General features: G+C 39.7%; 1 long non-coding RNA gene across 1 annotated transcript in view; it reads left to right on the top strand.

The window, feature by feature from the left end:
* Nucleotides 1-24,849: 24,849 nt before the first annotated feature.
* The window catches only part of LOC142069792 (uncharacterized), a 43,415-nt gene continuing 42,903 nt past the window's right edge, over nucleotides 24,850-25,361 (top strand). Inside the window, exon 1 of the long non-coding RNA XR_012665769.1 lies at nucleotides 24,850-25,004. This is a non-coding gene — a long non-coding RNA (uncharacterized LOC142069792). The remainder of the gene's footprint in view (nucleotides 25,005-25,361) is intronic.

The raw sequence follows: 25,361 nt of genomic DNA, 5'->3' as shown, positions 1-25,361 counted from the left end.
AAGCTGGTCTCTTCCACCAACAGAAGTTGGTCCAATAAAAGATATTACCTCATAGAATCATAGAAGGTTGGAAGGGACCTCAGGAGGTCATCTAGTCCAACCCCCTGCTCAAAGCAGGACCAATCCCCAACTAAATCATCCCAGCCAGGGCTTCGTCAAGCCTGACCTTAAAAACATCTAGCGAAGGAGATTCCACCACCTCCCTAGGTAACGCATTCCAGTGCTTCACCACCCTCCTAGTGAAAAAGTTTTTCCTAATATCCAACCTAAATCTCCCCCACTGCAACTTGAGACCATTACTCCTTGTTCTGTCATCTGCTACCACTGAGAACAGTCTAGATCCATCCTCTTTGGAACCCCCTTTCAGGTAGTTGAAAGCAGCTATCAAATCCCCCCTCATTCTTCTCTTCTGAAGACTAAACATCCCCAGTTCCCTTAGCCTCTCCTCATAACTCATGTGTTCCAGTCCCCTAATCATTTTTGTTGCCCTCCGCTGGACTCTTTCCAATTTTTCCACATCCTTCTTGTAGTGTGGGGCCCAAAACTGGACACAGTACTCCAGATGTGGCCTCACCAATGTCGAATAGAGGGGAACGATCACGTCCCTCGATCTGCTGGCAATGCCCCTACTTATACATCCCAAAATGCCATTGGCCTTCTTGGCAACAAGGGCACACTGTTGACTCATATCCAACTTCTCATCCACTGTAACCCCTAGGTCCTTTTCTGCAGAACTGCTGCCGAGCCATTCAGTCCCTAATCTGTAGCGGTGCATTGGATTCTTCCGTCCTAAGTGCAGGACTCTGCACTTGTCCTTGTTGAACCTCATCAGATTTCTTTTGGCCCAATTCTCCAATTTGTCTAGGTCCCTCTGTATCCTATCCCTACCCTCCAGCATATCTACCACTCCTCCCAGTTTAGTGTCATCTGCAAACTTGCTGATGGTGCAACCCACACCATCCTCCAGATCATTTATGAAGATATCGAACAAAACCGGCCCCAGGACCGACCCCCGGGGCACTCCACTTGATTCCGGCTGCCAACTAGACATGGAGCCATTGATCACTACCTGTTGAGCCCGACAATCTAGCCAGCTTTCTATCCATCTTATCGTCCATTCCTCCAGCCCATACTACTTTAACTTGCTGGCAAGAATACTGTGGGAGTCTGTGTCAAAAGCTTTGCAAAGGTCAAGGAACAACACATCCACTGCTTTCCCTTCATCCACAGAGCCAGTTATCTCGTCATAGAAGGCAATTAGATTAGTCAGGCATGACTTGCCCATCCACCTTGTCTCTATATTAAAGTAAATGGCTGAATTTGCATTGACTTTAATGGGGAAGGATCAAGCCCTCAATGCAGATTCTTCCCCCTTACCCCGCCCCCAAAAATGATATGCAGGAATGTAATGCTCCTAAGGGCCTAACAGCACAGTCCAATGTAAGCAATAATACAAGCAGATATTGTTCAAGCTTCATCATTCAACAATCCCAAAGTATTTCAGTCCTGATCTTAGGAGAAATAGCAAAGGAGTTACACAAGACACTGCTAATTATGCCAGGGCATTTGCAGGTAGATAAATATCTGTTTGGGATAAAAATAAAACCACCATCATTTTTACTTGTCACCTAAATTGAATTTGAACTCAGCTTTCTAGAGAAACAATTAGAGTGCGTAAACTGACTGCAGCAATTAATATCATCCTTGATCCTATTTGCTGGCCAGAGTGTGTGTTCATGTGTTTGCAGACTGTTTTTACATCCAGGAGAGTCAAAATGTAAACATAAGGGGTCAGATTTTGTAATCTTCATCGGTATAAATCCACAATAACATCATTGTCAGAACTGCAGGTACTCTGGATTTACATCAGTGAGAATAAAAGATAGCAAAAATTGGCTCAAGAATGAAACGATGACATCAATCTCTTTTATTAGTCCTAGAATCTTATTTTACAGAGGTAAATACAAAAATGAATTGACTGTGTCATGTTAACTTAAATACATAAGGATTTCATTACATGAGAATGTTTAATGTAACCAATATATTGGTATGGTGTGGGTTTTCTAAGACGGGCTATGTAATTCAGAGGTAGCCATTGTCTGAAGTAATATGATAGTGGTAGCTTATGGGATGGCAGTAGATACCCCATAGTTAAAGATTAAATCAGCTCATTGCTATGACCCTAGTTTTCAACCCCCAATTCTTATATCCCTAAAATAAACTGATCTTCCTGAAATTTTGCATGCTGCATCTCATCCAGGAAAAATATTTTTCTAAGAAGTTTGGTTAAAAAATCAAAGACTTAAAGTTACAGGGTGAAGTCCTGTCTAAATTGAAACCACTGGCAAAACTCCCATTGACTTCAGCGGAGCCAGGATTTCACCCATCCATGGTGTTTTGAAAATTTAGTTGTATCTTATTTAAAAAATACTCTGGTATTTTGGCTCATCCTGTCTCTAAAGTGATTTGTCCTAGATGCTCATATTTGTTTTGTTTTGCTTATCCTGCAAGGCAGAAGTTCTTTTAGTATTTCTGAGAGTGTGTGTGTGTGTGTGTGTGTGGAGGGTGGTGGTGGGGGATAGGCTGAAAAATTACAAAAAGCTTTGTTTAAGACTATATAGATATATAGCATACATGTTTATACATATAAATTGGCATTCTTCTGGGCAGAGTCAGAGGTAAGTTGGGTAGGGGGACTGGGGCAAAGCAGGAGTCTAGGAATGGATCTAGAGGGGAACAACAAAAATGGGCAGGGGACCAGAAGGAACTTGGTTTGCAGGTAGGGCATTATGAGTGTGTATGGAGCATGGCATGGAGTTGTGCTTCCTGCTCTCAGACTGGTGTGGACACTCTTGGGGAGGAGGGTAAGGGGGCATAACACTGACAGGGCATGGAAGGATGTGGGTGAAGGAAAGTAGGGGGTCCCAGGAATACAGAGGAGTGGGGTATGTAGATATGAAATGGGGCAGAAGAGAGAAGTAAGGAACTGGGGGAGCCAACTGGGGTTTGTGTGCAGGGGTCTGGGGAGGCAAAAAGGGGACAGGGAAAAACAGTGCTGAAGGGATTCCATGTGGATATTCTCTTTCTCTTCCTTCATGCCCTCCCCCACTCACTACTCCCTTATGCCATAGAAGTATAATTCATGTCACCAAACACACCTCCAGTGGACTTGCTGACATCTGGATGACAGAAGCCCCAGTCTTCAAGGCCTCAGATGCTGTTGGAGCAGGACTCTACTCCTGCAGACTTTATTTGCCATCCCACTCTGGTGCTCATTAAAAAGAAAATCAGGGAAATTCATAAGCATAAACTTAATTAAAAAATGAAGTTGAAAGTGTGTTTGAAGGGAGCCCAGCTAACACTCAAAACCAACATGACACTTTCTTTACCAACCTTTAAAAAAAACCAAACACTTCAGCTTGAATTAGAAATTCTGGAAATCAATTGTTAAGGGATCCAGCCAATTCCCAGCTACCACATGGACCTCCCTCCATCACTGACCAAGCAAACATAATGTGGCCTCCTAATAAAATTTACAAAAATATACACAAATGTAAAATTATCAGATCACTAGATTATAAAATCCCTTTTCTTATTCAAGGGCTCAGTCTCCAATCATCTCCATGTAACTTACTGTTTTGACCTTTGCATGTATTTCTTTCAGTTTTATCACATGGCTACCATGTCCTCATCATATATAAAATTACATATTAAAAACTGTTAAAACAATATTAGAATTGCAAAGTCAAGCACTCAGAAGTTAGTAAATGCCAGAGTTAAAGATACCCGTGTGATCTTAATTCAGTTCCATTATTTATTTGCTTTATGATGTAGCCTTGCCCAACAACAAACCTGGGGCTGGCCAGGAATAGAACCCAACTTATTGGTCTGTGACCTTAAACACAAACAACCTCTTTTGTCTTGCACTTATCTGTCATTTTTGCTGTCTATCCTATGAACTGAATGAGGCAGGGGTCTTGTAGAATCATAGGATGTAGGACCGGAAGGGACCTCAAGAGGTCATCTAGTCCAGTCCCCTGCATTCAAGGCAGGACTACATAATAACTAGACCATTCCTGACAAGTGTTTGTCTAACCTGTTCTTAAAAACCTCCAATGATGGAGATTACACCACCTACCAGTGCTTAACCACCCTGACAGTTAGGTTTTTTCCTAATGTCCAATCTAAACCTTCCTTGCTGCAGTGTAAGCCCATTGCTTCTTGTCCTATCCTCAGAGGTTAACTAAAGCAAATTTCCTCCCTCCTCCTTGTGACAACCTTTTATGCACTTGAAAGCTGTTATCATGTCTCCCCTCAGTCTTCTCTTCTCCAGGTTAAACAAACCCATTTTTTTCAATCTTTCTTTATAGGTCATGTTTTCTAGAACTTTAATAATTTTTGTAGCTTTCCTCTGGACTTTCTCCAATTTGTCTACATCTTTCCTGAAATGTGGCACCTAGAACTAGACACAGCACTCCAGCTGAAGCCTTATCAGTGTGGAGTAGAGTGGAAGAATTACATCTCGTGTCTTGCTTACAATAGTGTTACACTGTTGAATCATATTCAGCTTGTGATCCACTATAACCCTCAGATCCTTTTCCACAGTACTCCTTCCTAGGCACTCATTTCCCATTTTGTATGTGTGCAACTGATAGTTCTTTTCTAAGTGAAGTGGAGTACTTTGCATCTGTTCTTATTTAATTTCATCCTATTTACTTCAGACCATTTCTCCAGTTTGTCCAGATCATTTTGAATTTTAATCCTATCCTCCAAAGCACTTGTAAACACTCCAAGCTTCGTATCATCTGCAAACTTTATAAGTGTACTCTCTATGCCCTTATCTAAACAGTGATGAAGATATTGAATAGAAGCACACAGTCAACCTGTGGAACTCCTTGCCAGAGGGTGTTGTGAAGGCCAAGACTATAACAGGGTTCAAAAAAGAACTAGATAAGTTCATGGAGGATAGGTCCATCAATGGCTATTAGCCAGAATGGACAGGGATGGTATCCCTCACCTCTGTTTGCCAGAAGCTGGGAATGCGTGAGAGAGGATGGATCACTTGATGATTACGTGTTCTGTTCATTCCCTCTGGGGCACCTGGCATTGGCCACTGTCGGAAGACAGGATGTTGGGCTAGATGGACCTTTGGTCTAACCTAGTATGGCCATTCTTATGTTCTTATATTCTTATGACCCAGGACTGATCCCTAAAGGACCCCACTCAATACACTCTTCTAGCTTGACTGTGAACGACTGATAACTACTCTCCAGGAACCGTTTTCCAACCAGTTATGCACCCACCTTATAGTAGCTCTATCTAGGTTGTATTTTCCTAGTTTGTTATGAGAAGGTCATGCGAGACGTATCAAAAGCCTTACTAAAGTCAAGATATACCACATGTACCACTTCCCACCATCCAGAAGGCTTGTTACCTTGTCAAACAAAGCTATTGGATTAGTTTGACACCATTTGTTCTTAACAAATCCATGCTGACTGTTACTTATCACCGTATTATCTTCTAGGTGTTTGCAAATTGATTGCTTGATTATTTGCTCCACTATCTTTCTGGATACTGAAGTTAAGCTGAGTGGCCTGTAATTTCCTGGGTTGTCCTTATTTCCCTTTTTATAGATTGGCACTATATTTGTCCTCTTTCAGTCCTCTAGAATATCTCCTGTCTTCCAAGAGTTTTCAAAGATAATTGCTAGTGGCTCATATCGCCTCAGTTAGTTCCTTGAGTATTCTAGCATGTATTTCAGCAGGCCCGGTGACTTGAAGACATCTAACGTGTCTAAAGTCAGTAACGTGCTCCTTCCCTATTTTAGCCTCAGATCCTACCTCAATTTTATTGGCGTTCGATATGTTAGCTGTCCAGTTGCTACTAAACTTTTTGGTAAAAACTGAAACAAAAAAGACATTTAGCATTTCTGTCATTTTTCACATTTTCTGTTATTGTTTCCCCACCACACTAAGTAACAGATCTACCCAGTCCTTGGTCTTCCTCTTGCTTCTAATGTATTTGTACAATGTTTTCTTGTTACAATAGTATATATTCATGTAATTAGAGTGTATCATAATGCATATGCACAAGGGGGTTCAAGGTGTGTAGATGCATTTGGAAATCACACTAGATAGCTATCAGCATCTTTAGGCACCTAAATACCCTTTTAAAATCTGCCCCCTGGCCCTCTGTATCCCATTACCAGTTTGCTGAGCCACCTAGCTCCTCTGCAACATTTAGCCCATTCAGCTTCCTTTTAAAAGCATTACAGAATGGTTCGCAGTCCACTGAATCCAAAGCTACAGCTCTTTGATGAACTGTTGACATTGCTAATGTGTATGGATAAGAAAATGTTACTTTCATGCAAATTAAACTTAATTACTGCTATAGGATAATAATTATTTTTCATTAATAGAGCCCTAAATCTTTAAAAGCCTTAAATACTGTATATCTCATTATGTTACACAGTACAAAAATGATGAAAACCTTTCATTAATGATTAGTTGGAAAAGCAATGTAACAGATTATTATACATGCTATCAAGTACTATTAGTATACTGAAATACACAGTTTAATTTAGAACTTTAATATTAGAGTTTTAGTTCTTTGACCATGGAAATTGAATAGAAAATAACTATGAAGATAAATGCTCATTTAATTTTTTCCCAACCCACATTTTCCACTGTGTACTCTCTTCCCCCCCAAATCAAAACAATAAGAAATACATTTTACAGAAAATCTTTAGTATTGAAATAAAAATGAAAATGAAAAAAATGAAGAAAAAGTGTGTAATATGGAGGATTGTGTGGTGTTTAAACTGTGTGGCTGCCCCGGAAGCTAATGGACTCACTTCAACAGTGACATACCATAAACATCAGGTGAAAGTAGTCAATTCATTAATTTGCATCACTGTCTACATCCCCGCTGAATCTGGCCCAGCGACATCTATATGAGTTGCACTCCCTGCCTTGGGTTTTCCCCCTTCTCTCCCTTGCCTGGTGTCTTGGTCTATATTAAATACAGAGCTCATCAAAACTTAGAATTTCCATTCCTTGGGAAATGCCAACATTTTGAAATGTCCCTTTGTCTCAAATCAGAATGAAAAGTCCAAATTTTGAAATTTGGTAAAATGAAATTTCTAAAAAAAATTGTTTGGGAAATATTGAAATGATCTTATGGAAACATTTAGTTTCAATAAGATGAAAGTGCATTGTTTTGATTTTGATCATTTAGACTATTATATTTTATGTAATTATATATAATAATGAATAGTCAGAAGAAAGCACTTTCACCTTAATGAAACTTTCTGATCATTTTCCACCAAAAATTTTGACAAAATCGATATACTATTGCAAAATGTTTCAGATTAGTTGACCCTCCATTTTCCCATAGAAAATGGTGGGTCAATTAAATTGAAACATTTTAGAAAATGGTTCAGTCAGAAAATTTTCAACAAGCTCTATGCATAAGGTTGTGTTGCACAGCCAATTTCACATGTTGTAGTGAGTTGCACGGAAAAAAATCACGTAAATGACAAAACGGCCTTTCTCCTAAGTGTGTGCAATTGTAGGCCCAACCACGATATGATGTAAAGTGTATTGCTTTAATTGCCTGAGTCTATTTTTTGAGGAACAGTAATATATGGTACAAAATTATAAGGGGTCTACACCAGTGTATGCGTGTGGAGGAAGGAAGAAATATGCACTCAAACCAGGAGTTGATATTACCACAGCTTGGGGAAACTAATCTTAGGCTCCAGTTAAGCACAATGGCAGAAAAGAGTGAGGACATCCTTGATAGATCAGCAAGGCTCTGGGGGTGGTTTTACTTGCACTGTACATCCTTAGAATACACAGAAGATGTCAGTTTCCTTGCCATTTTATAAAGCTTTCTCCACAGGGATATATTTAATACACTAAAATAAAATAAAATCCCTAGAAAGGAACCAGTTCCTGTCATCTGTGTTGATTTTTCACTTAGTAGACTTCTTTATGGATTAAAACAACTTTCTTCTTCTTCTTGTAAAGCACTGTTCATTGAACCTTGGCCAATAGATGGTATCATCCTTTCCAGAGTCTATGTTATGGGAGGCCTATGGAAGCATATCTGCTCAAGGCATTCATGCAAATTATTACTTACTGCCCTATATACTCATAAATTAATAGCTTCTCTGTGGATGAAAAACAGAAATTAGACAACCATTAAGGTTGAACAATGTATAAAGAATATTAAATATTAATATATGAAATGAAAAAATATTGCAAGAGATATGAATAGATATGCCAAGAGCATAACAAGCCAAACCCAAGAATGTAAATAATAAAAACATGTTTTGAGCTAGATATTCTGGATGGTTTATTATTCAAATTAAAGTTTGTTTTCCCCATTCAATAAAAACAAAACAAAAAGTATTTACTGTCATTGTCCTATTTGCATGAAAGTTCATTTTCATCCTGTGAACAAAAACATATTGAAGCTGGAGAAAATCAGAATGTCAAGGCCACTTTTTTGTTTGTGTTTTTAAAGAGTATTTCTGTGCAGTACCAGCTGCAGTAACTGTATATTTGAGAAAGAAAATACTTTTTACTAGTTTAAGTAATTGTCAGAATAAGTGTTCTTTGACTGAATAATTGTGTAGCGAGCTTGTGCATTTTAATTCCTTGTTTCGGCATTTGCTATAAAATTGAAATGGAAATTGGATGAAGAGTTTACTTAATAATAGGATAAAGTTGCTAATGCTACATCTATACTGGTTCACTGCATTTGGCACTCGCCTTTGCCAGTGATGAGTCTGGTTAGAACCCCTTCATAACGACAGGGCGTATAATTTCATATGGAACAGCAGCTGTAAACGACAAAGTTAAAAAGAGCTGGACCCAAGTCCACTTTACAAAACCATTGCACTCTGGTCCACTTCACCAGAGTGCAAAAATTTATATTAGCTCTGAATCGAGCACTATGGTTGAGAATTATTGTGAGGAATAGGTACTGTATAGTTTGACCTGGAACGTGGACTTTTTCAGACCAAAATAATGCTTGATGTAGTCAGATTCCCATTATATACATCAAGATAACATGTATGACGTATAAATACATTTAGGGACACGTTGTCCAAATCTGGCCTTCGTTTCTTTAGGCTCAACTTTATGCACTATCATTGAATGACAATTTAGTTATGCTTGCAAGGCTTTATGAACTGGATTGAAAACCCATTGAAATCATTTAATCTTTTGTGCATAGGAGGGTGAGCACAGTAAACAGAAACCTGCTACATTTGAAGGAAGCCAAAATTGTTTCTCAGGACCATGCAAAAGTACTATGGCCATCCCTGGTGTTTGGGGCGTTCAGAGCCAGGATTTTTGTTTCTCTCTCTATATTATATAATAATAATAATAATAATACCCAGCTCTTATAGAGCACTTTTCATCAGTGGAACTCCAGGCACTTTACAAAGGAGATAAGCATCAGTATCTCCCCTTTTACAGAAGTATGTATGTTCACACACATACACACACACACACACACAGAAGAAGGCCCCGCAGAGAGCAAAATATAGCCACAAGGTTGATTCATTAGTGATCACTGGATACCACAAGCAAAACCAAAACTACTCCTGAACAAGAAATGGTCCTGGCTGTATGTGCAATTTGAAAACATGCTTATTGTCTAAGATATACGCTCAGTATTCTCAAAATCAGAAATATAACTGGTGTGGGGAAAAAAACGAAGACCAAACTTAACCATGTAGCCATGACCACTGTATTTTTCCAGTGAATAATAACAAGCACCAAAACAAAATATTTATCCTCATGTACCAATATTAAAACAAAATCTAAGCTGTAAAAGTGGTCAGGTTTGTATCCAAAGCTGAGAATAGCCAAAGTGAAGTTGTGTGAATGTACTATCAGATATAGGATACATTAAGCTCAGATCCTTCATTTTAAGGAAGGTAGCATCTGGTACCTAACTCATGTTTTAGTAAGTAATCTGCCTTTAATATGACAAATGAAAACACAGATATGAATTAATGGAAGAAGAAAAGCCCCAATTGTCCATTTGTGTTGCATTGCAAACTGCTAAGTAAAAGCAGCCCAGCATGGTTTAATCATCCTGTTTTCCCTTTCCTTTTCCACTCATTACATTCATTATTGGTCACAAAAGACTGCTCACAAAACAGCTAGTGATTTTAATTTAATGCATCCTTTCTAAAACCTGCAGGGAAATTAAAGGAGGGAGCAACCTGGAGAGGGCTGGGAAATGGGAGGGGGAAAATGGGGCTTGGCACATCTGAGGCTTTATATGCTAATAGTCAAACATTTCCCAAATAGATCGGAGCTGACCCTAAACACATTGGGAGGGCTTTACTCATTAGTTTGCAAATTGAATCAAATTGACACAAGGAGTTTCCTAGCGCTGCCTTTAAATCTCACTGATCAAGGCTGGTGAGTGACCTCTCAATCTGACAGGCCTACAGTTGCCAAACCATTGAACTATAAGAAAAACCAATAAAACAAAAACATCCAGTGAGATCATGAGTGGCTGGTTTATTTCCTTATTTTGTAACATTTTACTGTCTCCACCTACATGTGCACTTGCTGGAATTAGTGGTTTATGACAGATAATTAACTAAGACTGTAGTAACCAAAAATCTAATCAGAATATGCTGTCGGATCTGGGAAACAAGATAAAATATGGTTAGGGTCAAGAAGATCACAGCAAAAGGGAAGCCCACATGGGCTGTTGGTCTAGCAAAAAGGCACACTTACACTGTTACAAGTTAACATAAACCCATCCTGCAGGCCTAGCACTTGATTCAAAGCTCCTTGAAATTAGTGTCAAGGCTCCCACTGGCCTCGGATCAGGCCTCTACTGGGGGCATAGAGAAATATGCTGCCATGAGGAAAACCCAGATTCAGTGTGGAGACAGGAGGATGGCTTGGGGTCTCTTGCTTCTTGGGGCAGCAAGGAGTGATGTGCATGATGAATGCTGAAGCAGAGGGGATGGGAATGGCTCTCAGTGCTTTGCTCAGCCGGCATCCCGATGGCAGCCATTTCCCTTAGCTCCATGGTGTTGAAAAGGTGCGGCTCTGGCAGGATCCTATGACTGATTGGATGCCAAGAGGCCATGCAGGGCAAAGAAAATGGTGCTCTCGAAATGAACACAGAGGGGGAAACTCCCTGGCTTTGTTAAGAACCGTCTGTGGGAAATGAGCAGCATTCAAATCTATTGTGTGCGTGGGGGGGGAGGGGGGCTTCCTACAATGACACATGTAGAGTGTATCACAACCAAAGTGATGTTGTATTAATTACATTTTAAAAAATTATAGAGTGAATTGGAAAAAAAATCAAATAGTAAACGTTTGAAAAGAATGTTTGAGCTTGTTTTCTTTTTAAATTAAAAATATAATAATGGCCAGCTTGTTTGAAATGTTGGGAGTACAATCACCTGAGAAACATAACAACACTGCAGGATCGAGGGAGGCCAGCTGAGTCAATCCATACAGTGTTTGTGCACTGGAGTGTACTTTTCCTTTTAGGGCCTGATCCAAAGCCCATTGAAATAAATGGAAAGACTCCCATTGAAGGCAGTGGGTTGGCTGTGACCCTTAGTGTTTGTCTTGCTCTTTTTTGTAACAAAGATGTGCTGCTGCTATTTCATCTAAGGGATCTCACAGAAGATTTCATCCTTAGCCTCTTATAACCCCCCTGGGCCAGAAATGCGTATGTAGCAGAGGGGCTGGGACAGACTGATCCGTCTAGTCAAATGTATCACATTTTGAGCAACAATAATGTTTTCTCATAACCATAATCAAGGAAAAAAACAAATACCATAGGAAGCCAATTTATATGTGCAATATGTTCAATCCCTGGTCTAAAATACAATCTGTTGCTGTCATGAAAATGCTCTTCAGAACTCAACCTCAAACACGTTTCTTAGCATCCAGCTTTTCTATACTGCTCAGAATGTTATACATTGTACACTCAACCTCTCTCTCTTAGTCTCCTCTTTTCTAACAAATTCAAAGCTAATTTTCCTAACCTCTCCATGTTGCTGTAACATCTGAGACCAGGTCTTATCCTTGCTGCTCTCGACTATCCCTTTTCTAATTCTCCAGTGTCGTTCATGTAAAATAGCACCTGGGATTATGCATAGTGTTTCAGGTGTGGTCTGTTGGGTTTCCAACTGCTCTCAGATAAAAACTTCATTTCCAAGTTCAAAGCTATTCAGTTGGTAGACGTGGACCAGGTGCTGCACTGTAGTGGACTCTCCTGGAGTCTCATCCTGGCCTACTGTGTGGCCTTACGGGTAAACTCAAGGGACAGTTTTCCAGTATCTGAGAACATGACCAATCACCACTTCACTTGCATGCTGTCCTCCTTCCACAGACTTTGTTTGTCTGTCTTTTTAGATCGTTAGGGCTTGACAATAGGAACTATGTATCCTGTATGTCTGTAACAGCATTGAGTGCATTATAGGGGCTGTTGTGATACACAATAATAATAATAATAAATAATATATCATCTGCTGAAGGCACGAGCTAGAAGAAGTGCCTTATTACTGTGGCTCAGAGAGACGCATTCTTAATACATCAAAACCCACCTCGCAGTACGAACCAAGTGGGAGCTGCACTAACAATATTTTGTATCAGCTTTTAAAATTTCAGACCTCTCCAGGGCCCAGTCCTGGTGTCCTTACTGAAGTAAAACTCCCATTGACTTTAGCTCTGTTTGGGCCTGGATCAGTGCCACACAACCAAACCCATATCCAGGTGTCAATCTGAGTTTACACTTTGAACATCCGTTTGTAATAGAATGAACCCAAACACTGAAGCTGACCACCCCAACCAGTAGGAACGATTTTATTTGGCTCCTGTTGTTGGAATCCTGAAGTTTGGGAGAATTCAGTTGCAGGATTTGATTTTTTGCCTATTAGAGAACTGAGAGCTTCACATTTACACCCAGAGGATGGATCAGGGGTTTTGGTTCATGCCCATCTTTAATTTAATTGAGTTACGCTTGAGTAAAGATTGCAGGATTGGGCTACATGTGGGTGCAGTTTTCTTTGTACTTGTTTAACAGCACTGTGTCTCAGAGAACAGAGCAGAGTGAAAATTGCTGACACAAAACAGAGGAGGAGGGGGTTCAATGTTTTGTGATTTTTGGCAGGTATTTAAAATTAAACATCATTTTAAAGAGTAACTACCTGTTTAACATCCTTTATCGCCTTTCTAATCCTGGAAATCCCTTAATTGAGTCCAATTGTTTAAATAGTTATCAATTTCTTTTGGGGGGGGGGGGGTGGCATTCATTTCAATCACAACTCTATGGCAAATATATGATAATACAGTATATATGTGGCATATTATCAAGAATAAAAACTCTAATACCAAAATAAAGATTTCAGATATGATTGCAGGGGCTAGGGGATTAGAAATTAGATTTAAATGGGACCAAGAGGCAAATTCAAAGACTTTAAACATCTTTTTAAAAACAGAGGCAGTTGTTATTGTTTTTTTTTTATTTAAAAAAAAATGAATTTGCAGTGAGCTCTCCTCCAGAAAAACTATCACTTCATCAGGCTTATTTATTTATTTAAACTGCCTTTGAAGCTTTTTTTATTAAAACAATTATTGATTTCAGTTGCATATATTACACGGGCAAAATAAACACATATGTTAAAGAACAAAATTTCTTCTTTATTGTATTAAAGATAGGCATTTCCCCAAAGCTGCATTTAAGTTTTGTATTAAAATGAACCCCGAGCTCAACCTTTTTACAAGGAATTAAGTGCTTGGTAGTGACACATTCTATTAATCTGGAGACAATACTGAGTAACTGTTTTATCCCTTGGGCCCCTTTAATGCTTACTTCCTTAGGCCGTGGATCAGCAAGGTGCTTAAGCATGTGTCTAGTCCCACTGAACTCAGAGGGACTTCTCATGTGCTTAAAATTAGACACATGCTTACAAGCACCAAGCTGAATCAGGGCCCAGCGGCGTGTTCCAAAACTCATGGAAATCAGCGGGAGTCTTTCTGTTGACTTCAGTGGCCTTTGAATCAGGCTGTAAAGCCCCAGTGCAGGATCTACTGCTTGAGAAATACTGGTGAACACAAATGGGCACACAATGTATCAGTCATCTATATAAGTTTTAACACACATTTAAATATAATTTAGAATTCTATTTTACAACAGCAAACCCAGTCTTTGCTGCAGTGTGCTGTGTTCTGAATGGAAAAAGACTGGAGTGTCATTGACTCTAAGGGTTCCTTTTTTAATATTTTGATTGACAGAAGACTTTAAAAAACTATAATAAGAAAAAGAGTTTATGGTTTTCATTCCTGCTCTGTGCATCTTCCTCTATCTAAAAATAAACTCAACAGAGGTGACTTGGGCACCTAAAAACTTCACAGGCAAAGTTTAAGCAGCAGTTGGATTCAAAAGAGTTCTGTGTTGTCATCTAGAAGAGTAAAAATGTTATCATCTATTTAAGCACTGCTGACTGATGTGTATGCAAAAGCAAATCAACACAGTCTCACCTACTCTTCAAGCATCAAGGAAACCAGATGAGACCAGTGTCTCAGAGATATGGTGTCAATAGATTTTTTTAGAAGGGGGATAGAAGGAGAGAATCACATTAAAATGTAATGTTTGTCAATGGCAGTGATAAAAAAAAAGAAAACTTCCCCGGCCATTGCAGGCTACGGCATCCAGCAATCTGAATATATTGGTAATGTGGGGGACTGATTAGTCCTGTAAGGCTGCCTACAGGTTAGCAGGCCTCATTTCAAATCTCTGACAGCAATATGTGTCGTTTCATGCTTCATCCTCATTCCCCATGTTCAACACAAACCGGGGTCACTCTATATATGGAAATCACTGTCTTCAGGGCAAAAAAATTAAAAAAGGTGAGATTGCCGCTTTAACCTCACTGGCCTCAGAAAATATGTTTTAGTCTGATACATTATACTAGTAGGAATTATTTATCAAGAGATACAAGCTTGATATTTCAGAAATAATGAGATGTTCTGGTTTTGCAGCTGAAATTTTATGGTCCAGAGAACATCAGCTATGAATCCAGAGGAATGAAGTAAACTTGCAATGAATGATATACACTCTGCAGCCAAAGTAGAATGGCTGTGCAAAGGGTAATATGAAAATTATAACACAGTACAAAGCTCTCTGGGGCTAAAGTGCCTTTGTTGCCAAAAATAAGAGCAAGGTAGTTTGAAGAAGGTCCAGTCTTGAGATGCTTGGAACACCTACTTATGGAGGTTTTGCTTGCGGAAGGTATTTCATGATGAGAAACCGTAGTCGCTAATCCTTACATGCCATTGTTTATGAAAAATATTCCCAAATTCATAGTAAATTAACTTGACAGCAGAAATATAACATTCACGTCTTAGTTGGGGAGAGATACTAGTCACTCTTCAGTGAAGGTTGAAGCTTCACTTCCACATGGTAGAATTTTGTCTAGAAAGTTTGAGGTGAATTGGATAAGATGTTTAAAGATATATTAGGGTTGAAATAACTCAGGTTTGAACATATTTATCAATTTTTTTGTTTTGGGTTGTCATAACTAGTTTGATCAAGGAACTCCAGTCTTCATTTGTTGGTCTTTTGTTCGCTTTTGGGTGGAGGTTGGCAGCATTATTTAGATAATAGAAGTGGCTGTGGTTTCTGGATTCATTATGCATTCCATGGTGTTTATGCATTGTGGATGGCCCTGTTGAGGAGTTTATAAACACATGCTCTTTTGAGCAGCAGCAAAGTGTGTCTCGTCATGCATCCACTAAGCCTACTCTCTTGAACCCGGTCCTACTTATCAGGATTCCTACGCCAAAGGGCACACAACAGTATCCCTGCTTTTCTTCATTACACAGACCAGGACAGTATCTGACTGTGATGCTGGCAGACCAGGTGCCAGCTCATGCCACAGTCACCATGCCTCAATTGAATACTGACAAATACTGAGCTAGAATCAGTCTGACTCACCTGTGTTTTAGTATTATTTACATTGATAATAAAAATGTGTTCAGGGTTTAGACTTTATGGAATGCTTGTGAGTTGCTGCATGCATTAATCTCACTTGTAATATCTTTATCTCACATTGTAAAGTAATATTTGAGCAGTTGTAGTGTGAGACACTGTGACTGTGTAAATCACCAGACAGGAGAGAGACATTAACTAGTGTGAAGTGCTGATCTCCAACAGAAGGTGTTACCATCCTGCCCAACAGGAAAGGTCCATCTACACCAGATGGACTACTGTGGGATGATAAAGAGGACAAAAAGATGTTTGTTGTTTTGCCCTCCCCCGCCTCCTCTGTGAAGATAAGTCATGCAAATGGATTCCTCCTGTCAGCTGAGCTTGCAGCTCAGAGCACAAGGGAGGGGAATAAACCTCCCTAATGAGAAAGAATTGTATCTTTATGCTGCTAGGACTATGGGAGGCAAGGATTACTAGGCATAAGCAAGAGATCCCCAGTGCTTAGCCTCGTTTAGCCCTTCAGGTCATATAGCGCTTGCTTATTATAGAAACTTCTATTACTTTTTGAAACTTGAGATTGTATCTTATTTGTGCATATGTTTACCTGCTTTAACCTTGTAAGTAACACTCTAGTTTCCTTTTCCAGCTTAATAAATCTTGATATAATTTATTATAGGATTGGCTACAAGCATTGTCTTTGGGGTAAGAGCTAAGATGCAATTGACCTGGGGTGAGACTGGTCCTTTGGGAATGGGAGTAACCTAAATATTGCTATGATTCTTGGTATAAGAGACCATCTATCACAAAGGTACGCTCACCTGGGTGGCAAGATAGATCGGAGTACCTAAGGGGACTTTCTGTGACTTCATGTTAAAGCTGTTATAATGCCTGAGGAGTTTATATCTGATAATTGGTTGGTGAAATCTAAGGATAGAACTCACAACCAGTTTGGAGTTTACGCCCTGGTTCCTAACAGTCTGTCCTGAGGTTAGAAATGCTATTGAATCACTGCAGACAGCTTTACACCTATATCAATATTATGGAACAGATCCATTGACTTCAATGGAGCTACATTAATTTACAGTAGCTGAGGATCTAGGTAACAGTTAATTTCAGAACTTAAAAAATGCCTAGAATGCATAATCATTTTTGAAACATGTCTAAGTGATGTGTTCAAATCAGCCTCCTTGCACACCTTCTGGTAGGCAGGAATTTTCCCATTGACAGCCATCAGGACGAAACAAGGGTTGCTGTAGTAGGGAAGAACTTCACCACAAAAATGTTTCTTTGGAGGCAAGGGATAGAGGAAGGAGACAAGAAGCCTGAAACACAAGTCTGCTGTCAGCCGTGGTGCAAATAGAATTAGTTTCTTACCGGTACATTGCCCTCATGGGAGGGACACAAGGGGGGGAGCACCAGTTAAAAGGGGGGCACGTGACCTCCCCACGTGACTCCGCCCCACCCCCAGCCCAGGGCCCCCACGCTCTCCCTGTCCCCTCCCCATGATCCATCCCACATTACCTGTAGGGGGAGGCCTCTGTCCTCCTCCTGCTGCCCCAGAGACTTCTGAACAGCAGGGCTCTCTAGAACCACAGCGGTGAAATGAGCAGAACGTGGGGCCATGGGGAGGTCCCACACTAGCAGCTCCTCTGGTGCAGCTGTACCACCCCCAGCCCCGCCCCCAGCCCTGTCCTCTGGCAGGGCTGCTGTACACACCCCAGAGAAGAGATGCAGCTGCTTGGAAGGGAAGCGGGCGGGGCTGGGGGAGGTACAGCCATGCCAGAGGAGCTGACAGCGTGGGGCTGCCTGGCAGCCCCACGTTCTGCTCCTCCTGTGTCTTTCTGGTATGGAGTACCGGCTATAAATATCTTACTGGTACGGCGTACTGGACCGTACAGCCATACTTGCATCACTGGCTGTCAGGTGACACAAGTTAAAGGGGCAAATTCATGCCCCATACAGCAGGACTCGGTGCTGGCTGCCAGTCACTGAGCAGTTCATGGCACTGCAGAGGAGGTTTGGGAGGGAAGAGCAGGGCCGTGATTATTGGGCTTATGAACTACATGGCTCCATTTGCCACAACCCCGATCTGCAGCCCCTCCCAGAACGTAAAGCTGTGCCTCAAAGGTTTCAATTGATTTTGAGCCACCACCATTTTCTGACATAAAATTCAAGGGTTTCATATCTGTTTAAAAGAAATAAAGCACAGCTCACTGAAACGGGAAGAAAAAAGGAATAAAAATAAAATCAGTATTTTTAAATTGACTTTGAAATTGTTTAAAAAGTAGTTTGAGCCCCAATGTGTCTCTTAAACAAGGGCAGAATAAACCCAAAGTAATATTTATGTATCTTCTGTCTGTCAATCTAATCTATTCACATCTAGGTATTTATAGTAGAGGGGAGAAACTGTCTCATTAGATCTCATCAAAACATTTTTTATTTTACAAAAAGGCTTTTTGTCCAAAATTAATTGTTTGTGTACATTTGGTGGGAATTTATTGCTTTTTTTTAATGAAAAAAAAATGAAAATTTTTCAGTACAGGTTTTAATTTTTTTGTTTGGTTACTGGTCAAAGTGTTCAGGTGTTTCTTTCCAAAACAAAAAACATGTACAGATACCTCAACATCTCTAGGGAATGTTTCTGAAAACTGAAAAACTGGGTGAGCTGGGCCAGTTGGTTTCATTTTTTTGATGAAAAAAAATATATATATTCACAGACAATTCAGTGTAAACCAGCAATTCCCTCCCCCCGCCCTAAAATATTTTTACCTGACAAATAATTAGCAGTTCAGCCTCTGATTTCCACAGATCACTGTATTCTGACAGCAGCTCTGGGGCTCCCTAGCCCAACCCAGCTCCATGGCAGCACTACTTTAGACCCAGGGTATCTCCATTTTGTTACCTCTGTGAATGTATTTCCAGTAAGCAGAAGTGGAAATCTTAGCTGACTGCTGGAATTTTAATTAAATCTCAGATAAGTGAAGGACTTGCTTTTGGATACAATTAAAAAAAAAGAACATTCACAAACGTAATATTCAATGGCTACAACTAGTATAAATTAATTAGCTGTATAAATGAATTAACTGAATAGTAGGCCAATAGTATTCAACATGGAGTAATTTGTCTTAGAGGACAAGCCAGTGCACACTGCTGATTCTGTACAATGTACAGACTTTTTCATCAGCTGTTCGAGCTGCAGTAAAAAGGTTGTGTTACGGCTCTGACTTTCGCACTAATGAGTCGTATGAGACTTGTTCATTCTGCTCAGAGAAGGGCTTACCTAAATATCAGGTACTGTCAGCTATTTAGTTAGGCCCGAAAGACCAAATGAAAAGTAGCCTATTGCAAGTCAGTGACTACACAGAAAATACTTTCAGGAACAAGCCCAATTTCTGACTTGTTATTAATAAAGTAAAAAGAACGAGGAGTACTTGTGGCACCTTAGAGACTAACAAATTTGTTAGTCTCTAAGGTGCCACAAGTACTCCTCGTTCTTTTTGCTGATACAGACTAACACGGCTACCACTCTGAAACCTATTAATAAAGTGTATCCCCAATGCAGAGATGGTTTTATTTCCTGATTCAACAGTCACTAGGTGCACTGGATACCCAATTCTGTCCTCCACTATCTCCCTGCTACTCCATTTCTGCCATCTGGTTTGCTGGAATGTAAATGAAGGGCAGGATTTGACATGGGTATTTAAAATAGATCTCTCTTTCTATGCTAACAATGGCCTTGACCCTGCATCATTAACTTAAATGGGAGAAGAGTCAGGCCCACTGTGGTTATCTTGCCTGAGTAGTCTATTCATTGTTCAACGTGAAAGGCACTTCTGTGAGCAGAGCCCCGGTACATATTTCCAACAGGAGATGAGTATAGCACTTCTCCTTTTATAAAAATAGGCTTTTTCCAATGGTAAAATCCCAGTCCTATTGAAATCAGTGGCAGCCCTCCTATTGACATCACTCTTTCACTCAGACAAGCAAAAGAAGTGTTGCAAAACCTGATGTAAAATTGAAATGTAAAATAAAGAAATGGCAAAAATGCAAGAAGAGAAGAGTTAATGTGAGGATGTGTTTGGATGCAGTTTCCGCGTGGCTCCCTGGCTCAGATCTGTGCTTTAGCATTATATGATTTTTTTGGCATTTTCTTCTCATTTTGCGCACTGAGTCTATGCAACGTTTCTGCAGGAAAAAAATGCATTTGTGATTACGGGCAACGTCTTTCTGATTTTTTCAGAATTTGTCCTTCACTCCAGAGCTTTTGAGACTCCCTTGAGCAGCAGTTCTGAGAGGAAAAAGAAAAGGGGGAAAAATCCTCACGCAACAAAAACAGTATTTTCAGAATTCTACTCTGCTGCTTTCAGAGTATTTCCATCAACCCTCTTATTCATTTTGATTTATTTCCATCCATAAGCAGAGCAGACTAACGCTTTTCTATGCTTTTATTGTTCTTCAAGAATAGGCCTTCTATTGGAGAAAAATAATGTCTCTATGACCACCACTTTGCTCAATGCAGATCTTCATTAATCTGCAGCCACAGTACAGGCTTTTAGCAGCAAGCACTTTTGATGGGAATTGAATTTGATACTGCATTATGGTTGTAGGGCTTCTCACAATAGACTGTGTTCTTTTCTGTGTCTGTGCACAATCAGAGAGACCCAATTAAATAATTTGGTGCAATAATGGAGAACAAAAGAGTATGAGGGCTTAAAGTGAGGGCTTCAGCATTTGTATTCTCCCTTTTCTGTATCATGTTAATTAATTTGCCTCAAAACCAAAAGAAAGAACATAATGTGAAACAGCATAGCTCATCTACAACACGGAGACACTTTAAATGCAGATACCATACCAAATCAACCTTGAACAAAAGGACAGTCTTTGCATTTCCATAAGGGGAAAAAAAGTTGCCAGTAATGTTAACGTTGAATGATCCTGGTACTGGTCATTGGGGATAGCTACTGTTGTTTGGAAGAAGGGTGGGTAGCATGGGAGAATATTTCACACCTGTGTGATAGCATCTCAAGATAAATAATGTAGTTTTGAAGCCAAATTGGTGACTATAAAACAACTAGGCTCAACAGCCCAAGAGATCACAGACTGCTCCTCCCCCCGCAGGCTGGATTGAGTGTAAAATAGCTCAAAGCATACACCCCTAGAGAGCTCCATCATCACTCCTCTGTTTGATTTGGAAACACCAACAGTATCTCACCGGGCAATAGGGTAATCTGTGCTCCACTATCCCTCAAGTTTGTGACTGTTTATCATGTGGAAATTATCAGTTTCCCCAAAAATGGCTGCTGTGGACTCTAGGAGCAGTCTGTGTACAGTCCTTACTCAGGGAAGTCTCTCACGGAAGCCAGGTGTTTCTGGAAGCTGAAGTCAGCCAGCTTATTTGCAGCCTGAACTATAGGAACTCTATTGCACGCTGCATGAGTTTTCTCCTGTAGTCTCCGTGTAAAGTGAGTGTTCTAAATGTAACCACCAAGTCCCATAGTCATTTTTTTCTGTAATAAACAATTTTAACCTTTAAGTGCTTGCATTCCTGAAAGATGCAAACCCAGTGGTTAGTCTGTTGCCTCTGGTATTAGCAAGTGGAAAATGAGCATTCATGGTGAAGGGGAATGGATACCTTCATTATAATTATTACCTGTTAAGTAGTATTTTAGGGTTATTATGGAGATCAATTTATCTAAAGGTTATAAATCTTATTTCATAACATATTAATAGAAGCACCCATGAAAATGTGGTCACAAATATTAACTTCCACATGTCTTAGAAAGTTATGCAATTACACTTTTAAAAAAAAAAAATAGCAGTAGATACATTTTATCTTCAAAGGCAGTTTCCCCTGCAAAGAAAACCAACAGTGCAGTCTTGTCTTTGAACTCTTCAGCAGCGTCATGACTGCAGTTTTCAGGCTACATGCATATCACATCACACTATATGTTCCTGAAATCATTCCCAAATCACCGCTCACCAAGGTATATTACATACCTTTATTGCTAAGTCTCCATACTTCCCAAGTAGATATGTCCATTTCTATCAGCATTCCTCTTAAAGGCATGTCCTCCTGAATCTTATTTGTGTTGACAAGTTTCTAGAATAAAACTAGGGTGGGAGGAACTATGAGTATCACATATGGCTGAGATATTTGTGGTTTTTAATTATTGAGATTATCTAGGATGAAGTTCCAGCCTGGAATCTGTTCCCCTGCCTCCCTTTACTCATTCCCTTTATTACTGCAATAGTCTGTTTTTGTTGATGCCAATGCATTCTTTGCTACATTGGTATATATTGGTAAACATCCCCACCAGCAACCTGCATTAACCACAGCATGGAAGATTGCAGCCACACTTATCAGCCCATTTGGTAGTGTTTGCAAGCTATCATGGTAGGTGGGGTCCATTTTGGTAGGTCTTCAGCCTATAATTGAAATAAATGAGGCATAGAATTGTTACATTTCTGCTTTTCTCATGGGGATATGAAAACAGAATGGCGTCCTTGGGACTTATATGTCTATACCCAGTTCTGATAAAAAAGAGAGAGCGAGAGAATATGTATATCTTCATATTCTCAGTTAATTCAGTCTAAAAGTATCACACTTATTCAGCAGCAGTTAAAATAGGCTGTGATGAGAGCATGACAATTTCCAGCTAAACTAGAGGATAATTAGAAATGCCCCATAGCAGGCAAGTCAGTGCTTCAATTTATTTGCTGTTTATTACCAAGTCTCTGCCCCTTGGGTGTAATGACTGTATAGCAGCACCTGCAGCTTCCCAGTGTTTGATTTAGTGCTGTAAATGGTGCTCAGAGAGTAGATTAAGCTGGAATGTGATCAAACCTTATTTGCAATCCGATTATACAAACTGCTCCTTGCACTGACCAGATTGAAGTAATTTCCCTATAGAAACGTTACACTCACTTTGGTGTAAAAATGATTAACATTTGCTGACTGTAGGTCAGCCTTTCACTTCCAGTGTAATTCTTTATCAGGCAATGTGCCCATCTTTTTCTTATGTTTGCCACATTTGTGTACTGTGCAGTATTTAACCAGTGGATATAATCAGCCCATTTTTTCCCCAGGTCTTGTTGATGAATGATTATAATAAATAAATACTCCAGCATAAGCAGATTAAACCATTTCCCCGTTTGATTGTTCAGCAGTATTGACATGCTTAATGATCTAACAGAGAACAGCTACAGAATGAGGGAATTTCCATATTTTACTGAAAAGGGCTACTGAGGTATTTATAAACAAGCAGTCAGTATACATGTGTTGCTTTACCTTCAGCATTTGTCATGATTTATGGGCACCAGCATCAATCACAGAGCTAACTAGCGTTTCTTTCAAAAAGTGCCTAAATACCCACTGCCACTACTAATCCTTTCACTCTGAAATAATCAGCAACATAAGGCTTCTAGGTTCCCAGTAGTCATTTTTTTGCACCATATCAGGAATTCTGGATGTGCAAACAGTTTCTCAGACAATTAGCCTGTGGTAATGAAATGCAACCAAATGTATTCTGAACACTGAAAGCAAACACTTGGCTCTCCACATATTTCTGTGACAATCAAAGAAATATTTTAGCCTGAACTTCATTATCAAGCCTGACTCAAATACCCGCAATAACATGTTTTATTGTATAACATTTTTAAGCTGATTTTCTGCAGACATTTTAGTTGTAACCCTTTAAAGACTGTGTGCACACGTGCACACACACACCCCCATTCAGCTACTCATTTTCCTCAGCAGCTTTACAGTCTGAAAAATACTACTGCTACATGGGTTAATAGTCTTTCGAAGAGATTTCTTAAACTGTTTGAAATATGTATGACACACTATAGAGCAAATGTCCTTTGAAGGTATCTTCCAAAATTCCTTGCATATTGATATTCCATACAGTCTTTTGTTGTAAAATAGCCATGTGTCCAAATGGTTAGTTACAGTGATCAACTGATTCATCACTCAGTCAAATCTCCTAGTGTTGTTCGTGAAGATTTTTGCCGCAGCACAGACGGCTGGTTTGGGCCCCAAAAGTCCACATGGAGATTTGTCTGACGTATTCCATTTGCAGATGTTTGTGTTATACTGACAGTTGCATTGGAATTAGTCAGTGTCATAAAAGAGCAGGGCAATAAAACCATTCCCTTTAACTTTAACATGTTTGTTTGAACTTGCAATGCAGTGATTGTTCAGTAAATGGACACCCAGTGGGCTGAATTCTGGTTTCATTTACATCCCTGCAATCTGACACCAGTTAACGGGGGTAAATGATGCAAATTTTGTTCTGCCATGTCTATTATCTGTATGGGCTCAAACCAAATCCCACTGAAGTCAGAGGGAATCCTTCCATTGACTTCGGGAAGCATTGGATCAGGCCTTATCACTGCAATCACAAGGCTTGCACTTCCTTTTGTTGTTTCCAAGAGAGCATCTTTTAGGTTTTATTAACAGATTAAATGAACAGCCAAGTAGCACAGCATTTAAGCGGAAAATCACATCTTTTCCACAAGAGCAGTTGGAGGGCTTATAGAGTATGTCAAAACAAATTCATTCTAAGAAAACTCCTAATTATTTTGCTTTATGGCAACAATTCATTTACATGTGGATAGAGCTAGGATGCTGCTGGCAGACATACAAAGAACCAGCAGTGAGCATTTAGTTCATAAAGGTAGCTCCGTATTATAAAGCCGGAGAGAGAGGCGGTTGAAAACAAATATGCAGCCGAACACTTCATGAATGAAACAAGTTCTGCCTGTGCCATGTTTGCAAAAGAAACTGTGATATTTGCTTTTGAATCTTTACAAAAAGAAAATCACCTGGAAGATTGCGACCGCAAATTTGTGTTACAACTACACCTAGATTCCCAAAGCTTTCTACCTAATGGGCGAACAAAGGCCTCTTTTGTTTCCTATAACGATATATTCTGCTTTGCAGTTAGGACTGGAGTACCAGATTGCTTTGTGAATCTAGTCCAGTGGCAAGAAGAAATGTATCTGAAAAGCAAAAGGTGAGTTTATAGAGCCACTCTCTTCCTGAGAATAATTTTAGGTTGGTTGGCCCCTGGCCATGCTTTTTGCTGGTTCCTTTATCGCAGTTCTTTCCCTGCTCTTTTTTGTTTGTTTATTTGTGCAGTAAAATTGGCTTACCTATATTGCTGTTATTTTTGATCACAGTTATTTCTTCGCCATTATATATGTACAGTACTGAGTTAATTCCACAGGTGCTGTGTGGCTAAATCTCTTGGTCAGCTTTGAAAATTTTAATCTGTGAACATGGCTTGTACTAATGGCAATGAGAATTATGTAATTGTGCAGGGGGAAGTGAGAAATCTCCAAAGGACCTATTCAACATATTCATAAATGAT

This window comes from Caretta caretta, chromosome 1 (assembly GCF_965140235.1).
Source record: "Caretta caretta isolate rCarCar2 chromosome 1, rCarCar1.hap1, whole genome shotgun sequence".
NCBI lineage: Eukaryota > Metazoa > Chordata > Testudines > Cheloniidae > Caretta > Caretta caretta.
This window is presented reverse-complemented; position numbering and strand designations above follow the sequence as displayed.